A 19,969-nucleotide genomic window follows, 5' to 3' on the forward strand; every position below is an offset into this window, starting at 1 on the left:
TCTGGGTGCCACTGTGAAGAGCCACCTGGGACTAAGATAGGAGATCAAGAAGAGCCAGAGCCCTGACGTGAGACATCCAAGACCAGTGCTGCATATGGTCACAATAGCTCAAATCCTGATTTGAGAGTTGCCTGGAAAATTTCCGTCCCTGTAACATCTCCATTATTAGTCTAGACAAGGAAGTTCTGAAACCTCTAGAAATTTATTTAATAATAATTAAAAAAATAAATTCAGTCCTTTGGATGGATGCTTTCCTCTCCAGGATCCTCCCTTATCCATGGAGGTAAGGACAGAGTCATCTGGAGAGCTGTGGACAACTGGGTGTGCAGGGAAGAAACTATGAGAGAGTATACTTAAAGGGGGGAAAAGAGCATAGAATGGGAAGGGTACTAGAAAAATGAACCATGAAATTTGTCTAACTTTTCCATTTTGCCCAACAATGGCCTTGCTGGAGAGCATCACTACTAGATATGAACAAGATGGTGGCCATACCCAGATCCAAATAGCCTTTTCCATAGATTTGTAGTGAAGAAGATGCAGAGTCAGATGATTGTGATGATGCTGATGACAGAGATGAGGTCTAAGATGCTGGAGATTTGGATATTGTGTGAGAAAAGGAGAAGCTAGGCTAAATAAAGCTAAGCAGTAAGCCCTGGGGAAGGTAATAGGCAGTCTAGGTCAGGGAATAAAGGGGCAGAGAAGGGTGGAGGCAGGATTGACATTACTTGTAAACTTTAAGCCACCTACATGTCACAACTTCAGAGTCACCAGGAAGCCTGCCTACCCCACCCCACCCTAATTCCAATGCCTTCGTTATATGCAGGATGGTGCTTGAAATACCTTCAGCTGGAGGTACAGCCTTTTATTCCACAATGAAAATAAACTGGAAAAGGCAAATGGCCCTGGGAAATGTAATAAGTTGAGTTAGTTTCATATCATAGTGCAATTCAGATATTTTAAAAAGTCTTTTAAGAATAAAAAGGGGATGAGGGGATGCTTAAAGGAAGAGAAAGACTACATGCCACTGAGGTGGAGAAATTATAAAGAAGTCAGACACTGAGAGGGCCAAAGACAAACTTAGTGGACTGCACAGTTTTGCCAAGGGACAGCCCTGGATGCAAGGCAAAGAGATTTGGAAGATCTTGCAAGAATTCTTGACTTTTTTGGTGGCATGGACTTTTTTAGTGGTCTGATGAAACCTCTGGACCCATTCTTAGAATAGTCATGGTTGAAGGACATACTAAATATCAGTTTGAGGAGTTCTTAACTGTGTGTGTGTGTGTGTGTGTGTGTGTGTGTGTGTGTGATCAACTCCTTTGACAGACTAGTGAAACCTAGGTTATACCTGCTAATAATAGTGTTTAAAATGCATACTATAAAATACAAAGGATTACAAAGTAAGCCAATTATATTGAAATATCAAAACATTTTTAAAAGCTCACACACACTAAGTCTAAGAACCCCTCCTGTCTGAATCCCTTAAGAATTCCCTGTCTGAAGGGAACAAGTGATGGGGTTTGGGGACACAGCAGTCATCAGTTAATAAAATGACCCATAGATCCAGAGAGAGAGCACTTCCAGGTGGCTGTAGTGTGTGGTAGTATGGTTGTATAATGTCCAGAGTCCTACATGGAACTCATGGATGCTGTACTTCAGCCCTAATAAATACATCCAGAGGAGAGTTGTAAAGCATTGAGAGAAAGCTTGTTCCACACAGGCTGGTGCAGAAAATGTGAAAGTACAATCTGGTTTGATCCAAGACTTGTGGTTTCTGCCCTTATGTGGAAAGCAGCTAGTGTATTCAGATCAGTTGTATTCATCTTTCAAACTCCTCATAGCTATCAAGTCTTTCTCTTTTTCCTCTTCCTTATTTGCAGACAGTGATAAAGACTAGAGGTCAATAAAAACTTGAATCTATTCTGGGAGATTTCCCAATTTGAAAAAATCTAATAAAAACCAAACAGGATAATTTCAGCCAGACCTTCATATATACATTATCTGACCAAGTTAGAGGGAGAGAATATATAAGTTAGGGATGATGACCTAGGGAAGGCCTTGAGAAATTCTGATTACATTTTAATGAGAGAAGGGGACCAGGTATCTTTCAGTTTACCCAGATAGCTCTAAAGACAGAGTCTCCTTTATTTACTTCTGTACTCTTGTCCCTTCCCCAGGAATTTTGAGAGGTGATTCCCCTAGGCCACATGGCTTACATCAAACTGGCAGCAATGGTACCAATCATGGCATTTACACTTGGGCAGTTAAATCATCATTGTACCTTATGGCAATTCTACGTGACCATTCACTTTCTGCCAAAAGTGTGTATGGGTACCCAAAATCTGCTATATTGCATGGTGAAAGTGGGCCGCAACTCAGAGACAGTGCTACTTAGCAACATTGCTAGGAGCAGATGAATTCATTAATTATTGGTTATCTTTTAAAAAACCAATCAACATATCAAAATATAAGTCATTATTTATTTTCATCCAAATGTCAACTTCCCCAAGAACATTTAATCTTTTCTCCATGGATATACCTAAAAGGATTAGGCAGATAGGTGGTGCAATGGATAGAGCACTAGTGCAGGAGTCAGGAGGACCTGAGTTCAAATCTCACCTCAGATACTTGACACTCACTAGCTGTGTGACCTTGGGCAAGTCACTTAATCCCAGTTGCCTCATCCTGGGTCATCTCCAGTCATCCTGATGAATATCTGGTCACTGGATTCTGATGGCTCTAGAGGAGAAGTGAGGCTGGTGACCTGCCCAGCCCTCCCTCACTCAAAACAAAGTCAAGTGCAAGTCATGTCATCATTTCTCTGATGTCATGGTCTTCTTTGGCAATGAAGGATGAACACACACATTGGCTATGGAGGCAGGAAAAATGAGGAAAGTGGAGGAGAAGGAAGAAGGGAAAAAAAGTGGGACCTGCTATTTCTTGACTGAATGTCTTTCCCCTGATTCCCCCAGAAATATAACTGCTATACCCTGCAGAACTGGGAACACCTTCAGCATCCCCTCTATATTAAGGTTTCTCATTGGAGAGTTGGTTTATTTGGAATCATGACAATCCCTTCTTTACTGATAAAGATGTATCTTTACTATGACTATTCCCTGCTTGACTATCCTCTGCCTAAACTCTACACCACCAACCTACCCCAAACAGATTCTTGGCTCCATCCTCTCCCCAACAGATACCCCTCACTCTCTTGTTGGAATCACAGACTGTTCTGGGACCATAAGAATTATGGAAACTCAAGATCCTATGGTCAATATCTTGAATTCAGTCAAAGAGCCACACTTGAGGACCTAGAGGGCCATATGTGACCTTGAGGCAGGTTGCCCACACCTAGACTAGATGACTGTGGGGTTGCTTTCAACTCTTATATACTATGATTGATTACATGGTACTACGTTTAAAAGGAAATGTAGCCCTATTTTAAACCTCATTGATTACACATTTATATATTATATGTCTGTCAAATTGGGCCCTTGTTATTCAATATTTTTGCATATTTCTTGATAAACTCCCTATAACATTCCCTATGCTGCCTCTTACAAACCATATCACTTCTCTCTCCCAATCCTTTCTCTATCCATCTCCTCTCCTGACCCCCAACACACATAAATACATTTTCAATAGATAATCTGACATCATGCCTAGAGCTGGCAAGATTTACCTTAGATAAAGTCCTAAGTATTAACCAACCAAGACCAATGCCAGTCCAATTCCTTATTAACCCATGCTGGTTGGGACCCCTGTCTCAGACATCTCCTCTCTCTAGGATATGCTACACTTAGTGCCAAAGTGATCTTCCTAAAGTACATGTTTGACCATGTCAGTCCTTATTGAATGAACTCCAGGGACTCCCTCTTACTTTCAGGATCAAACATAAAACTCTCTATTTGAAATTTGTATCTCTTCATTGTCTTGCTCTCTTCTACCTTTCCAGGCTTCTTCTACCTCAAACCCTTTCATCAGCTCAGATCCAGTGACACTGGCCGCCTTGTTGTTCTTTAAACAAGATCTCTCTTCCTGTGCTGGGTATTTTCACTGGCACTCATTCCCCTATACCTGCAGCTCACCTCCTCATTTCCACTTCCCTGTCTTTAAGCATCAGCTAAACTCCCATCTTCTGTTAGAAGCTCTTCCTGATTCCCTTAATGCAGGTGTCTTCTCTCTGCTGAATATCTCAGTTTAACATGTCTGTAGCTTGTTTGTGTGTGTGTGTGTGTGTGTGTGTGTGTGTGTGTGTGTATGTGTGTGTGTGTTTTCTCCCCCATTATTAGATTGTGAGTTCCTTGAGAGTTTAGACTAGTATTCTTACTCCTTTCCACCACTCATAGATTCATGTTAGCAAGCAAAGCCTTATTAGGGATTTTTGTTCTACTACTAATAAAAAGCACAAAATTTGTTTTCTTACCTGGAACAATTCCTTTGAGAGATAGCATGATTCAGTGGAATGAGTGCTTGAGTTACTATTAGAAGAATTGGCTTCAAATCCTGCTTCTTCCATTTAGCAAACTATGTGACCCTGGGTAAGTAACTTGATCCTTCTAGAGCTCAGGTTTCTCATCCATAAAATTAGAGCATTGTACTAGACAATCTCTGAGGTTCCTTTCTGCTCTAAATCTGCTCTGTGAGTCTATGATCCATAATGACCAATGTCTGCAGTAATAATTGAGAGAGAGGCAAAAGTACTGTAGTCATACAAAAGGACAAGCATGCTGGACCATATTGTCCCCTTTTACTTGGTAATCTTGGAATTTGGACTGTTAGTAACTTCTTAGCCAGCTGGGGAGGGACTGTATCTTGCCTGATACAGGTTGATATGGATCTGACCTAGTTTTTTCTAGGTGAGATGGTGGTTTCTAGTTGGGTGGGATGGTTTCTAGGTGAGGGTGGTGACTAAAAAGTAGCCTTTTCTCCTCTCACACAGCCACCACCTTAGTCCAGGCCCTCATTCTCTCTTGTCTACATCATTGCAACAGCCTCTTGTTTAGTTTCTGTGCCTCAACTCTTTCACCACTTTATTCTATTTCACACTGATGTCAAAAATGACTTGGAGCATAGTTCTGACCTTGTCACTCCCCTGTTGAACCTAGAAGAGTGGGAGGGCATGGATCAGGAATGAGATTTCATGAAAAAATGAGGAAAGGAGCAGGTAAAAGCTAATAATGAATGGCCCAGTTAGGGACATAGGAAAATTCCTACCAATGGGCAATATCCTTTCTATTGCCTGCTGTAATTGGTATTTTTAAGGATGAGGCACCACAGAAAAAGGGGGCTGGGGCAAGATCTACAAGATAATAACATGTAAGCTCTTTAGAGAAGAAAGCTCCAAATAGGTACCTTTAAAGCTTTAAACCAAGATGTAGGAGAGGAGAGGAAGGGGGATTTTACTTCTTAATTAGGAGGGGGAAAAAAGGGAAGAATTAAATAACTAGATTTAAAAAAGAAAGAAAAAAAAACTAATAAGTTTAACAAAACTTCAAGACTAGGGAAGGGAGTTGGAGCTTGAGAGTGAGTGGAAGAGAGCTGATGGGTATAGTGTTGCCTTAAAGTACATTAAACAACACAGAAAATATTATGTTTCTGGAGGAAGAGGAGGAAAAAAATCTCAATTTGGAAAAAAACAACAACACCCAAGTTATTAGAGATAAATGGAAAAAAATATAAACCTAAATCTCATAACTTTAAATGTGAATGGATCAAACAACTCAGTAAAATGAAAAAGAGTAACAGACTGAATAAGAAAACAAAGCCATACAATCTGTTGCTTACAAGAAGCATATCTAAAAATCAAAGACATACCCAGAATAAAAATGAGGGACTGGGAAAAGATTTATCATGCATCAGGTGAATCCAAAGAAATAAGAGTTGTCATGATGCTATTAGACAAAACAAAAACAAAGATTCATAACATAAAAAAGATTAAAGAAAGAAAATAATTTGTGCTGAAAGGAACCATAGACAACAAGTCAATATCAATATTAGACTCACATGCTCCAAATGCCTTAGCATTAACTGAAGTATAAGGAGATATAGAAAGTCATTCAATAGTGGTGGAAGATTTTGATTAATTTAGTTTTAATGAATATACTACAACTTTGCTGAATTATCTTTTCAATTAATTTTTAGATGACTTTTTAGGGTTCTCTAAGTAAATTGTCTTACTCTGCAAGAAGTAATATTTTGTTTGCTTGCCTATTCCTTTAATTTTTTGTCTTATTCTTATAGCTAGAATTTCTAACACTATATTAAAATTTCACATTGATAAGCATTCTGTCAGGACACTGACACTTGCTGTGAAGAGTGGATGAGAAATTGTGGTAATTATACATAAATTTTCCTTTATGGTGTGGGCTGTTGATTCAGTAACAAAACTAATGGTCCAAAGTCTTTATGAATATAGAGTTGAAATAAGTGTGATATTAAGTCTGGAGAAGGGAAAGGAAACCTTGTAGGAGATATCACATCTCTTTTAAAGCATATGTTCCTCTTGGTTTCAGAGAACATAGCCAGGTGGGAATTTCAGAGAGACAGAATGTAGCTTGATTTAAGAAAAAATTTGTAATGCTATTCAAAAGTGGAATGATCTACCTTAGAAGCTAGTGGTTTTCCCCTTCCTAGAGATTCTTGAATAAAGGTCAGATGACCATTTATTGAGGATATTGAAAAATGAATTTTTGGTCAGATATGGATTGGCCTCTGCAGTCCCTTCCAACTCTGAGATTCTAAGGTTTTGGGAAAATTACAAGATGCAAAGGTTGTTTTTTTTTTTTTAAAGCTAGATTAGTGAAACAATGGAACAGGATGGCTCACAAAATAATGAGTTTCTTGACAGAATTATTCAAGCAAAGATTAAGATCTGTTAAGGATGTATAGAAGGAATTCTTGTATTTGGTGGTAGTTGGACTATGACTTCTTAGGTCTCTTCTATATAACTCTATGAAAAATAGGTCATACTAGGTAGTAGGTAGATAAATGATAGATATAGACAAGCATTCAGTTTCCTGAAGATACTTCCTTTAAATGTGAAACAATTTTAGGTTCTTTTGTGGTAGTCTGTGAACCAAGACATTTCATGAAGAATGACCAGGATAACTGAATGCTAGCTCACTTCACTTTCATTGTCATTTAAATTTATCATATGTTGTGCCAACTGCATAGAAGTTCCTGAATATAATCTCAGGTGTTTAATCTCTAACAGTTCATCTGTAGATGTTGCTAGAAAGAAAGCTGAGCATGAGAAAAGAAGTTATGAAGGGAAACCAGCTTTGAAGTTGCTAATAGAAAAATGATTTTTCTCAATGAAACTCTAATGTTCTTATAGATTGCTCCCACAAGGTGGCATTACAAAACCACCTCTTATTATGCATTATTCTATAACTGTCCATGATCTTTGTGGTGCTGAAATTGTTTTTTATTATAGATTCTGGTCATGTAATGATAAATATACAAATTATCTTTATCATAAATAGCTCACATTTATGAAGCACTTTTCCCATACTTAGAATGCTCCTGACTGGGAGAAAATCCCTATTGGTGTCTCAGGAAGACAGACATAGGCATTCTTTAATTTTCAAAATGTGACAAAACCACAGATCCTTGAAATATTTATATAGTTCTTAAAGTGATTTCTTCATGACCATGAGGCAAATAGTGCAAATATCATTATTCTTCCCATTTTATACATAAGGAAAGTGAAGTCCAGAAAGGTTAATTGACTTGACCATAGTCATGGAACTAATAAGTGGCAGAACCAAGACCAGAACCCAGGTTGCCTGTCTCCAAATTCAATGTTATGTTTTTATACCGCATCTCTTTTAAAATAGTATTTGTTGTATCTTTTCCAACGAAGAAAATGTAAGCAAAATAGGAGCTGCTTTGCTTTGTAGAGTGGGAGGTGCCAGGCAGGAAGACTACAGGGGAGAAGTAGGTAACTTTAGAATAGTCTAACAAATGTATTCAGTGTTTACTGTGCTTAGAAGAGTAGTCTTGGTTACTAATCATATTACCTTGGCCTATAGCAGGGACTATGGAAGGGAGTAGTCAGGTTGGATCAAAAGCAACCTAGATTTTCCTGTTAACTTTGGATGATTGTGAGTTAGAATAAGACAGGCAAATAGATTTTAAATTAACTTGGAAGTTAATGGGGATAGGAGAGTTGGGAGTGGGCAAGGAGCAAGAACTAGCAGTGGGATGAGCATAAAAGACCATGATTTCACTTAAAACTTGACATTTTGATATGAGGTATGAAAATTCAAAGAATTATTCTAGTGGCTGATAATCACCAATTATATGCATAATCACAGAATCATAGACTCATAGAATATCAAAATTGGAAAAGATATTGACAGCCATTTAATCCAATCCATACATAAAAAGAACCCCCACATCAACTTACCTGACAAGTGGTCATCTAACCTCTGCCCCAAAAGCCAGTCTAATGAAGAAGAAATTAAGTTTTTCCTGATATCAAATCTAAATGTGCCTTTTTGTAAATTCTTTTCATTGGTTCTGTTTCTTCTCTTTCTGTGTCAAACAAGTCTAATTTTTTTCCATGTGACAACCTTTGAAATACTTGAACACAGCTATCATGTCCTACCTCAACTCCTTCTTTCTCTGAGTTAAACATTCTACAGCCTTTAAGCAATCCTCATATAACAGAATTTCAACCTTCTTCACAATCTTCCCTCCTCTGGGTATTCTGGTACTGATCAATATCTTCCTAAAGTATAGTTTCTAGAACTGAACACAGTACTCCACATATTGTGGAACAGTAGAATATCATCATGAGCATCACCCTACCTTTGTTGTTTTTCAGCCTTCATTCTGAAGACTAGTGACATCATGATGTTGGAGGCAGGGTACAGTGTATGTAACCTACATACTATGTACTATGGTTGATCAGTCCAGTAGGAGTTCAGAGGTCTCTACTACAGGTCAGGCACAAGTAATCCCTTAGTATATCTATATATGAATATCTCTGCGATTTAATTGCTGGGAGTATTCTCTCCAACAATGTGGACTATACCATAACCATTCCAGCTACCTTGTGTGATGCTTGTACATATCTTTTCATAAAGATAGTAGGGCCACCTGACAACCTTGGGTTTTCCTCTAATTTTATTTTTACATTGAGAGGATAACAATGGAGCATGCAGTCTTTTTGATCACCCTTCCCTCTTGCTATCTTTCTAATTCATATTTTTTTTCCACCACTCATACATCTTTCTGATAGTCTTTTATAGAATAGGAAAATTGAACAAGGATGAGACAATGTGGATGGATTGTGATCTAGACCAATTGATGCAATATCCACTTCCATGAATAGATTTTTTAAAATATTCATTTTACATGAAAGAAAGTTGAGGCTTAGAGAAGTAAATGAGGTCATGAATAGTAGAACTGGGACTATTTCCAGGCATTCAACAAAGTAATGAACTTCCTAAAGAGGAAGAATTTCCCAAATTAGCCAATCAATTTGTCAATAAATAGGAAGCACTTACTTTTACCAGGCCCTGTGTTAAGCATTAAGATACAAAGAAAGGCAAAACACAGACCCTGCCCTTAAGGAGCTCACAGTCAAATGGTAAATGTGCTTAGGCAGAGGCTATATAATCTCAGATGTTGTAAAAAAAAAAAAAAAAAAAAGATCTTGCAGTGGGTGGGAGGCTGGACTGGAGAACCTGAAAGGGTACTTTCAGCTTTCAAATTGTATGATTTTCTTATTTGATGATGCCTATGTATGGTGTGATGTAAAGTGACCAACACCACCATGTTCAAACATACAACTCTGCCTCACATAGACAATTCACTTAACACTTCTTGAAGCATGAAAAAAGTTGCCATCTTACAATTCAAAATTAGAACTTTGTAATATCTAACAAAAAGAAAAGGAATAAGAAAGGTAAAGATACAAGATGAATTGTTATTAAGTAGGGCCTGAACCAGGAATAAGAGTGATGCAAACTCTAACCATGAACAGGAGATGGCAGCATATACACACAAAAAATTAATTCTAGTTTCTTAATTTCTATATTTTCAATTTTGCTTAAGGTTTGTTAGCAAGGTTTTCTAGACAGTTATTTATTCTTAGACCATTTCTGAAAAGTTTATATGGTTTTCATCTGGAGTCTGTTTCCTTTGACCTCAACCTGAGCTCTAACATCCTTGTTTTGAGCACAGTCATAAAAGGTGCACACTGGCTGATTACTTCAGTCAACATCTTTCTTTCTCAGTTTTGCAAACTCCAAAATATAAATCTTGGTCAACATCTAGTCCACACTAGGTCTCATGCAAATGAGATAATGTATCGAAACATTTTGCAAACCTCAGAGCATTCTATAAACACCAGATATTACTTCTCTTCTTTCTCTTTTTCCCACCACCACCATTACATTGCTATCGACTACCCTCTTGTTTTGGATTATATGGAGGTAGGTACCATGTTTATATCACACTTTACCCCCAGGGAGGTTTAATCAATTGGTCATTTAATTTAATAACTATTTATTAAGTGCCTATTTTGTGCACAGTTATGTTAAACCCTTGAGGGAAATACAAAAATAATTAAGACATATTCCTTGTCCTTAATACATAATTAATGACAACTAATGAAATGAAAATATATTTCCAAGACTGGCAAGTGTTTTGAGATTATTAAATGTAAAATTCCTATGTAAAGCTAAAGTATTTGGTACCTTTCCATATGTTTCTCCTTTTCCTCCATGTTTCTAAGATCTTCCTCTCCTCTCAGTTAAAATAGTTTGTACGCTCTCTCTATAAGTCAGTCTCCTATCTCCCTTCATTCTCGTACAAAGGGCTCTATTGTCTCCCTTCCCAGGCACCTTCAACTCAGCTGCCTTTCACTCTGCAGCTGTCATAACACTTGTAATCCTTTTACTCTTCCTCAAAGTAATTCCATAGCTATAGATCTGTCTCATATAATTTAACCTTGCCTCTGACTCTGTGTGTCTCTGTTGCTCAGAATCCCCTCTATTTAATATCATTGTCTCAATAGCAATGGTATCACCTTAGGACCATTCTTTTCATTTCATTTTTGATACCCCCTGATCTTTCCTTCTTCTACCTCCCACAAGGACTCTATGAATGCATTCTAGAACCTGAGGTAGGGCCAAATGGCTTAGAGTTTACATTCTCCTAAATTCAATTCAATAATTTTTCAAATGGTCTTGTCTTTCTCCAGAATAAGTTTCTTCACGATTATCTCTATGATTCCTGAGTCTAACTCTTAGCCTTTTCCTTTTATATTTAAGTCTTTCTAGTTTTAAATTCTATGATCTTGTCCTATCCTGATACATTAGGGGACATTGGAGGTAAATCATTAGCTACTTGTAAATTTCTCCTGGTTTTTCAAGTACTCAATCATCCCAAGATATAGTTCTTTTGGAAACTTCCCATTTTGTTCTGCTACTACTCTTATATTGTTTGGCCTTGTACTTTTCATGGTTTAGCCATATTACTTATAAAACAAAGCAGCAACTTGAGTGGAAGCAATGTGTACATAACTCAGAAGGTTCTCATTTTCTCTTTACAACTCCCTGTGAGATAAGTAGGAATAAGAACTATTATCCCTACATAATAGATGGAGAAATTAAGGCTCAGAGAAGTTAATCAACTTACTCAAGGGAACATAGGGGAAAAAAACTGGAACTAGAAACGAGACCTTCTGACTCCTTGACCAGCGTTCTTCCAATGTTAATAATAATGTAGCATAATGTTATCATCATCATCATAATAACTTATATTGTGTAGGAGTTCAAAATTTAAGAATGACTTATATGTGTTCTCATTCAATTTTACATAAAACAATTATTTATTAAGTGCATAATATGTAGAATGCAAGGAACTACATACTGGAGGATTTATAAAGATATAAGGAGCTTAATTCTAGCAGGTATATTAAGACAATCATTTAAAAACTTTGCAGTTTTAGTGTGGACTCTCACATGTTGCCTGGGTATTCTCTCTGTATACTTTGTCATTTTCCTTATTGTTATACCAGGTTCTAAGATAATCCAGAGGTATATTCTTGTATTTTATGTTAAGTACAAAATTGTAATAGTTCTTTTATTAGTTAACCAATTATCTCTGAGCCTCTACTCTAGTTTAAAAATATTATTAGTTAACCAATTATCTCTGAGCCTCTACTCTAGTTTAAAAATATTATTTGTTTAATTAACTGGAGAACCTTCTTTTCCATGCTAATTTCTTCCTCTATTAAGAAGCTTACAAATCTCCTAGACTTTAATAAACATCAAGGTTATTAGCTATGTCACTTATTAACAGTATAGCAAACAATGAAACAAATAAAAATAACTATTTACAATGAATCATCTGTGAGAGAGATCACAGCCAAAGTCATCTTGAATTATCTCTAAAACGTCTGACTTCTCAATTCTGGAAACATAGTCTCACCAATTAGTACTCTCAGCATACTAATTATAATTTCTTCTCATGAATTTTCTTTATGTTTCTTTGCAAAATAAAGACTAAACTCTGTTCTCTCAGGAAGTAGATTCTCATAGTTTTTTTTCCTATGGCCTCTCTGCTGCTATCACAGTTAATTTCTCCAAAACAACAATCAAAATTCTTTCTCTTCACAGACTTCTCATTCAATGAGTGTTAAAATGTAACTCTCAAAGATTCTATATTCTTTTAAAGATACAATAACAATATCAACAGTTTCCAGAGGAGAAGCTGTTAAAACTGGAGTTAGAACTGTGATACAAATTAAATTATTAGTGCATAAGAGTAGTAAAAAATGCTGTTAGATCAGAGGAAGGAATTATTACTTTTAACGGGAGAAAAGGAACATTTGTGGAGTAAGTGTCTGATGTGTATAGTTTATACATACTATCTCTTTTCATCCTTACAGCAGCCTGGTGAAGAAGGTACAACAACTGTTATTTACTTCCATTTTACATATAAAGAAACTGAGGATCAGAGAGATTTTTCCCTTGGTCACACAGTGTTAGAGGTGGGATTTAAATCCATATTTTTCAATGCTAAATCCATTGCACTTTTCACCACACCCTATTAGATAGGATGCTAGTAGATGGAAATGGTCAGGTTAGGTATTCTAGGTCTACAGAATAGCCTCAGCAATGGGGGCTGAAATGGAAAACCATGAGAGATATTCCAGGAATGGTATATAACGGGAAGTAGTATGACATAAGGCAAGAAAGGTAAATTGGAGCCATATTGTAGTGGGCTTGAATGCTAGGTTAGGGAGCTTGTCCTTTATTTGGTAGGCAACGGGAAACTGTTTAAGGATTTGGGGTAGAGGAATAAAATGATCTGAGCCATGCCTCAGAAAGATTAATCTTGTATTTGTATGTAGATTGGATGAGAATGACACTGAAGTCAGGAGGAATGGCTAGGAATCTTTAGCAACAGACCAGGTAAAAAGTAATTGGAGTAGAATACTGTATTAGAATGGTAGCATTGAGAATTATAAGGAAAGGACTGATGTGAGAGATAATAAGAAGGTGGAATTGATCAGACTTGAGGATTGGAAGTGTGGGATGAAAGAGAAGGGACAATCAAAAATAAACAGAATCATGAGTTCAGCTGACTGGAGAATAGTGGTAGGAAGCCAGGAGTTTTTGACATAAATATTAAGCTTGAGGTCCTTATGGAATATCCAGATGTCCACTAGGTAGCTGGAAATGCTGATGTGGAGACCAGGAGAGAATCACGTAAGTCAGAGTTCATGATGTAGATTTGGGAATTGTGCACATACATAGAGAATTGAAACCCTGGAAGTGGATGAGATTTCCAAGAAGAGTCTATTAAAAGAAAAGATAAGAGGGCCAAAAACAATTCCTTGAGTAGTGCCTACGTCAAGGACTGGGACCAGGAAGAGGAGTAAGGCAACAGTTGGAGAAGAAAGACAATGTAATATCCTGAGAGCCCAGCGTCAGCACCATTGGCTGTCCCCAGCAGTAAAACTAGTGAGAACTGACTTGATTAGCCCCATGGTAAGGAATTGCAATTACATAGTTGGGCTATATCATGAAGTCATTAATTGCATGTGGGGGTAGAATGTTGTTTGGAAATTAAAGGAGCGAAGACAACAATGCTTTCTGCCACTGATACCCTAAGAATGATAGGCATAATGCCTGATATGTAGTAGACTCTTAATAAATGCTTGTTGATTGGTTGATGAAGAGGAGTTTGGGATAATTACTTTGTTGTAGGCTATTTTAGGGTAGTCTTATAATGACAGACTCATCTTTCCTAGAAAACTGACCCCAGGCAAGTAAAGAAGTTACTATAACCCACAAACTGAGGGGCTCAAAAGAGAAAAGAAATTCAGGCCCAATGCATTATCTTTCTTCCCATATCATACTAAAATCACATAATCACAGATTTTGAGAGTTGGAAAGAACCTCAGTGGAGACCTTGGCAGACTCATATATGAAGGACTCTCCAAATTAACATACGGAAACAAGCAGTTGTGCAGACTCTGCTTAAAAACTTTCAAGGACAGGAAATCTATCCCCTCTTGAGGCATTCTGTTTTGGGGCAGTTCCATTTGTTATGAAGGAAAGAAAACACACAGACAATAACTATATCAGAAAACTTTTTCAGGGCACCTGGAAAATTATGGGCAGCCCTAATTCCTGAGCACCAGCGATTTACCTAGATCTGGCTACAACTGTGGTGCCATCAAAGATTTCATGGTTTTAGCTAATTTAATTATCCACTGTCATCCAATCTTGGAGAGAGATTCTGACAGGCTTAGATTTAGAGGGAGTATATTTCAGACATGGGTTTGGGTCTGCAAGAATGCAGAAAGGTAGGAGAGACTGGCATGTATTCAGAGAACAGTCACTAGTCCAATCTGTTTAGAATGTAGAAGGTACCCCATCATTTTGTTGTTTAGTGATTTTTAGTTGCGTCCAGCTCTTCATGACTCCTTTTAGGATTTTTCCTTCTCCAGCTCATTTTACAGATGAGAAAACTGAGACAAACAGGGTTAAATGAGTTGCCCAGGATCACACAACTAGTAGTAATGGTCTAAGGTGAGAACTGAATTCAGGTCTTCTTGGCTCCAGGATCAGTACTCTATCCACAGAACCACTTAGCTACTCCATTTTACAAAAGAGGAAAATGAGGCACAGAAATGTTTAATGACTTTTATAGTATTACACATTTTATAAGTATCTGAAGCAGGATATGAATGTGGGTCTGTTCAGACTCCAGGTCCGTTGTCCTATCCACTACACCATGCTGCCTCTCTCTGTTGGAGTTATATTGTGAAAGACCTTAAATGCCTGGTGGAGAACTTTACGAGATGAGAGTAGTGTACTGTATTGCAATGGTGCTTTAGAATACTTTGTGTTTATCCACAGAGAGTAGAAAACCACTGAAGACTTTGGTATAGAGTGAATAAGCATAACTAGATGTTAAAAATATTAGTTTGGCAGCTACATGAAATACAGACTGGAGCAGGGATACACTAAAGGGTGCTCTGGAGACCAGCTAGAAAATCATTTTTAAAAAATTTCCATATTAGTTGTGCCGTGAAAGGAGACAGACCAAAACAACAAACAAACAAACAAACAAACAAACAAAAAGCCTCCCATAAAAAATGAATTAAAAATAGCATGTTTCAATCTACATTCAGACTCCATCAGGTCTTTTGTTGGATGTGGATAGGATATTTCATCATGAATCCTTTGGAATTGTCTTGGATCATTTATTGCTGAGAAGAGCTAAGTCATTCACAATTGTACAATGTTGCTGTTACCGTGTACATTGTTCTCCTGGTTCTGCTCACTTTACTTTGTATCAGTTTGTGTAAGTCTTTCCAGATTTCAGCTGAGAGCATTGAGTCTAGAGTCAGGAATATCTCAGGGAAAATCTAGCCACAGACAGTAGTTGTGTGACCCTCAGAAAGTCATTTAACTTCTGTCTCCCTCAATTTCCCCTACTGTAATATGAGGCTAATAATAGCTCCTACTTCCTAGGATTGCTGTAAGAATCAAATAAGATAATAGTTGTTAAAAAAAAAAACCCAGCATGGTGCACATAGTAGGTGCTTAATAAATGTTTATTTCCTTCCTTAGTAGCATTCCTTTTAACTTGATTTCATCTACCTCTGTTTCTGTGTGTCTCTGTTTCTCTCTCTCTATGTGATGGATTGGAGGATATTGGAGTGAAGACGAGAGAGAGAGAGAGAAAGAGAGAGAGAGAGAGAGAGAGAGAGAGAGAGAGAGAGAGAGAGAGAGAGAGAGAGAGAGGAATATGCCACCAATCGTAGCTTCGGCATTAGGAAAATTGTCTTCTAGTTTTTGTTTGGCTCCTGGCATTCTATATAATTCTCTCATTGTGGCTTTCCTTCTTTTGTCCCTCAGTTTCCATTTCTGAGTTTGTTGAACTAATTCAGGAGGAAAGATGAACCCGATACTCACTCCAGAGGCCAGAGAACAGTCATTCAATAGCCATATTTTTATTTTGACAGGTCAAGATTTAACCATTACTCTGTGAGAACTGGGAATTTTTGTGAGGTCTGATTCAGCCAATAAATATTTGTAGCTGATAAAGATTCATTAATGGATCCTTGCTTTGAGATCTTCATATGAAAGTCATTAGGGAAAAGTGTAGTATAAAATATCATTAAGATAATATCAGTTGATGTTGGAATTCCTTTTTCCAAATGTCTATTATTACTAGGTTAATAATCATAACTCCTTTTGGGGGAAACTGCATTAATTCTAATTTCCTTTGTCTCATGCTTCCTTTGAAGATGCTGCTAATACCTCTGAAGGCAACAGTTTTGGAACAGTAACAGAAGGGGCTCCATTAAACTGGAAAGAGAAGTAATAAGCGTTTGTTTCAGACATCTGTACTTGGTCCCCAGCCAAGCAGCAGTGTGTCTCAGGCACGATCTAAGCCTTTATTCTCAGGGAGGGGGAAAATCAACCTCCGTGCTCCCCATCAGCCCCAAATGTTTTCAATTTTCCATGGAAGAGGCAGCAATTCCTTGTTCCAGGGCTCATCTCTGAAAAGAGTTATCTATTCAATATGAACCATTTCCATTGATATACAATCTGCTCCTGAGTATCGGGCTGAAAGGAATAGAGAAGCTATTTGTTTTGGTTAATTACTAGAAGGCTACACATAAAATGGGGCAGCTAGGTGATGCAGTGGATAGAGAGCCAAGCCTGGAGTCAGGAAGAGTCATCTTCCTGAGTTCAAATCTGGCCTCAGACACTTACTAGCTGTGTGACCCTGGGCAAGTCACTTAACCATATTTCCTCAGTTTCCTCATCTGTCATATGAACTGGAGAAGGAAGCAGCAAACCACTCCAGTATCTTGGCCAAGAAAACACCAAATGGAGTCATGAAGAGTTGGATATGACTAAAAAAACTACTGAAGAACAAATTACGTAAAGTGATCCCAAAGAGATTTTGTGGGGAGCAGATGAAGGTAAAATAAACTTGTTTGGGGGAGAGGATGAGCAAACTAAGCTTCTTTAGCATCAGTTTTCTCCATGTAGAGGGTTCTGCTTTTTGCCTCTTGGTCTTTTTAGCTTTAAATTACAAGTTCTGGAATAGGGGCTCTCATTCTAAGGCAGTGATTCACATGCAATGATGGATTCTATTGGACTCTTATGTTGAACGTTGCTTGAGTTCAGCTACTCAAGGGCCATAGGAAGAGAAGAGTTGACAAGGAGAAATGAGGCCCTAGTCAATTATTCCACAACTACAGAGAAAGAGGCCAGACATGGCCTAACCTTGATGGCTTGGTTAGTTTTCAGAAAGATGGCTAAATGTTCCTTTCTCTTTTGGGATAAAGATGATTTGGGAATATCATTAAAATCAATGATATTCTCTTGTGAGTGTAAATGACCAATATTGAACTCCCAATAATATAGTCTTTTTCCTCATTAGAAAAACTTCACCTCCTCAGCAAGCTCCAGGGGCTCCCTATTGCCTCTAAGATAAAATACCCACTTCTATCTCTACCTTTTAACGTCCTTCACAACCTGTCCCCAGTCTATCTTTTTAGCCTTAATTTGTACTTCTCCCCCTGCACTCCTCAATGCAGACAAACTAGCCTTCTCTAATTCCTCCCTCATAATGCTCTACCTTCCATTTTTATGCCTTTGCCCTGGGGACATATTACCTCTGCACCTCTTTATGGAATCCCTCCTTTTCTTTATGAATCACCTCAAGCTCTACTTTCCACCCAAAGTTTCTCCTAAGTCCTGAAAGTATTGGCTCCATACCTTTTTAACTACTTTGTATTCTATTTAAATTATGATTTATATAAATAAAGTTAATCCATTTTGCACCTGCTGCTCTGCCTGGTTTCTACTCCTCAGCATAAGATACCTCTTCCAGGATATTCATCACCATGCTTTTAACAGTACTCAAGCCTTGACTGACACTTGATCCCTCAGCCTTCTGTCTCTTCTGATTGGAGATCTGGAGTAACAAATTCCTCCCTCTGCCTTCCTTTACAGAGGGCTGAAACTGGACATAGTAAAAGTTAGAAACCCTGCCCCTTTCTCTCCTTCCAGAGAAGGACTATGCCAGAGTTGAATGTAGAAAGGCTCTTACATTTTTTCCCTAAAATTGTCTTTCTAGATTAAAGTGGGCCCTGGTCACTACCCTGCTAATGATGGGGATGAGATCTGAAGCCCCAAAAGGAAAAGACTATGTCTTTGCAATCTGGACCCCAAAAGAAAAAGCCCCTGGACTTTCTCATGTGGCTCAGATCCCTGATGTTCACTTGGGGCAATTGGCCCTTCCTACTTCAAACCCTTCTATATACTTTAAATAATTATTTTGGATAGGGAAGAAAGAAAGAAAACAAGCATTAATTAAGTACCTACTCTGTAGGCCAGGCACTTTGCTGAGTGCTTTACAAATATCTTGTTTTATCCTTGTAATTCTGGGAGGTAGATGTTCTTATTTTTTTTTTTAAGGCCAAAGAAAACAAAGTTTATTAAGGATTCGCCAAATTGGGTTGCCTCTTAAGGAGCCTAAGCATTTGTAACGCTTGTATTCACAAATGGGCCAGATAGAATCCCAGCTAGACAGAGTCTGAACTGGATTGAATCTGAGCGGTAGATGTTCTTATTAATCCCATTTTACAACTGGGGAAATGGAGGCAGACAGAGGTTAAATAACTTGCCCACTGTCCCATAGCTAGTAAGTGTTTGAGGCTAGATTTGAACCCAAATTTTCCTGATTTTAAGCTTAGTGCTCTGTCTGCTATGAAGTGGCTTAGCTGGGACTTTTCTTTCCATTTTCTTTGGGATCTTGTTATGGCTGTATAAAATACCACTAGTATTTATGTGTTTATTTTCTATACTTTATTATACTTTATTGAGGCTATTAATTGTTGGATACTTTCCTTAACAAGACCCTCTCTGTGACTGACCTAGGTGATATGAGAAAATTGGACATGACCATAAAATTCAATAGGTCCAATTTGCTGGAGGCCATGTGAGCAGCAATAGTATCTAATTAAAATGATCAATCAATTCAGTGGTATCCATTAGCTTCCTTTCACTATAGAACAGCTACAAGCAAAGAGAAGAACTTTTTTTTCTAACAGAGGAATATCTCATATCTCAAAGGAAGAAAATAAGTCTTTTGTGCCCAGGAATACTTGATGTATCAGAAACCATTGCTTCTAATTGGAAATGTAGCTTCCCTTGAGGTGACATTCCCAGAATACAAAAGTCCAAGTGTGCTCTCAAACTTTCTTATGGGGATTTGGGGTCTGAAGTGTTGGATTCAAGCACCGACTTTGCCATGTAGACTAATGACTTCATCCTTCTGGGCTTCAGTTTCCTTATTTATAAGACAGGGGGATTGGATCAGATAACTTTAAAGGTCCCTTCTGCTCTAAATATTTGATGCTTGATTTGCCCATACACATTATTGAAAAGAGTGATGTTTAAAACACAGCTCT

General features: G+C 37.8%; 1 pseudogene; it reads right to left on the reverse strand.

Moving 5' to 3' along the window:
* Window positions 1-19,969, reverse strand: part of LOC140514343 (transmembrane protein 202-like) — an 80,586-nt pseudogene that overhangs the window by 2,777 nt on the left and 57,840 nt on the right.

Source organism: Notamacropus eugenii, chromosome 1 (genome assembly GCF_028372415.1).
Source record: "Notamacropus eugenii isolate mMacEug1 chromosome 1, mMacEug1.pri_v2, whole genome shotgun sequence".
Classification (NCBI taxonomy): domain Eukaryota; kingdom Metazoa; phylum Chordata; class Mammalia; order Diprotodontia; family Macropodidae; genus Notamacropus; species Notamacropus eugenii.